Source organism: Protobothrops mucrosquamatus, unplaced genomic scaffold (assembly GCF_001527695.2).
Source record: "Protobothrops mucrosquamatus isolate PMUCROS unplaced genomic scaffold, P.Mucros_1.0 scaffold4030, whole genome shotgun sequence".
Classification (NCBI taxonomy): domain Eukaryota; kingdom Metazoa; phylum Chordata; class Lepidosauria; order Squamata; family Viperidae; genus Protobothrops; species Protobothrops mucrosquamatus.
Window position 1 is genome coordinate 150247 of NW_015389965.1, and position 1975 is coordinate 152221.

Here is a 1975-nt window from a genome sequence, read left to right on the forward strand (position 1 = left end):
CTTCTTCCGACGTGGTGTTCTTCCATGAATATAGGCCTACAATTTTGAGAATCCAGAGTCCACACTGGCTGGGGATATAGCTGCTGCTGATTACTCACAGTTGTTGGCCCACACTAGCTGGGAATCCCGGGAGTTGTAGTTCCAACACATCCAGAAGTTAGTTGAACTTGAGAAGTGTGAATTTGAGAGGCAGAAGGCCTGGGGATCTTTTGATGCTGAAGGAAAACCCAGAAGTCCAATTCAAGACTCAGTTCTCCTTTGGGGAAAATTTTGGAGAATCTACTGAGATGGCAATCAAGGTTTGGGCGAGGTAGTAAGTGCTCATCTACAGGATGTGGGCAAGAGGATGGGAGGTGCAGAATTTGTCATAGCCAACCAGCAGATCAGACACAATGAAGATCAAGCTGCCCGCTGAAGCCATCCCTTTGGAGCAAGACAGTGCATGCCAAATCATGATGCCGAGGAGGCCTGAGTAAAACAGCACTGCCCATATGTAGAAACCCGACAAACAGGGCAGCAGGATCACCACGTAACTCACAGCCACGAGTCCCTCGATGACCAGGAAGGTGAGAGGTTGAACGGGAGCCAGGCCAAAGGCTGCGATGTAGCAGATGTGGCAGATGGCAAAGGCACCCATTCCTGTAAGGGGAGAAAAGGCAAGCAAATAAAAACAGCCACATGGGCTGCATTGCTCCCTCAAGATCATCCACCGCCAGTTCAGTCACTCTGGCAGCCTCCTCTGGCTTGTTACTTCAGATGCACAGGATTATTCTGTAATTGCAGCTTGCTAAGCCAAGAAAAGGCACTCTGAATATGACCTACTAAATTGCTTCATTCAGTCTTGGACTATTGTCTACCTTCTGTCCCCAGTTTGATGCTTAAGTGCTCTTTTCAACTGGGAAAGAAAAGATACAGGCACTGTTCTGAAACCTGAATCAAGATGCTTTTGTAATTCAAGCACAGACAGATGACTCAATACAGATGATTGTAAAACAGACATTTATTCGGGAATACTGCTAAACTCACGTTTCTTGGTAGTTTCATCTGAATGTTCCATATCTGTTCATCTTTATAGGTAAAAATCAATAATTCCTTCACATCAATTTCTAGCGTGGGTTCAGACCATGTGTGTCCTCCAGTGATCCCATGCTTATCTCAGACAAAGACATTCCAAACTGGCACGTAGCCAGGATATCGTGTGATGGACTTAGTAACCCCTCCTACTGACCTGTTAACATGGGATTTACTGAATAGCTAAACTATATTACCCATAAGCCATCTCTTAAGGAGACAGCGCTTAACCTTATAAATGCCAAACATTCTAACATACAGACCCATCTAACTGGCTGATCCATAACACTCCCCGCTTGGAAATATAATTTCCACTACTAACTAACTGAAATAAGCAAAAAACGTAGCATTAAAGCATACAATTCTTATTGCTAACTGACTAGTGACTAAAATAGGCAAAACATGGTATCAAACATGCATAACTATAAGGTAAATATCAAAACATGCACAACTATAACAGAAATACACAAGGTGTTACATCAAACAATGCATAGACACAAATACATAGTTTGAGGTTCAATCTTCTAGTTCGGTCTTCTTCAGCAATGGGACCAGGTCGGTGGTCAGTCTGGTGCAAGAGTCTTTGAGTCACGATCTGACTCATGTGGCTTCACGATCTGGACCGCAACTTGGCAAACTAGTCCATCAAAACTGGGTAGGGCCCGGTGCACAAGTCCCATGGGCCAAGAGTTCTGGTATGCATCCTTTTTTTTTTTTTTTTTTCAATATAAAATTTTATTGTTTTTATCATAAAAAAAAAGAAATACATCACAGATATTACACAATGTTATATCCCATCCCCCCACCCCCCGGACTTCCCAAACCAACCTAGGCTAATATTCAAATACAAGTAAACAAATATTAATATCTCTAACTCCAAAGTCTAAACTTAAACAATCCATCT

General features: G+C 42.7%; 1 pseudogene; it reads right to left on the reverse strand.

Annotated features, from left to right (window-relative positions):
• Nucleotides 1–247: 247 nt before the first annotated feature.
• LOC107298503 overlaps nt 248–1975 on the reverse strand; it is a 22966-nt pseudogene continuing 21238 nt past the window's right edge.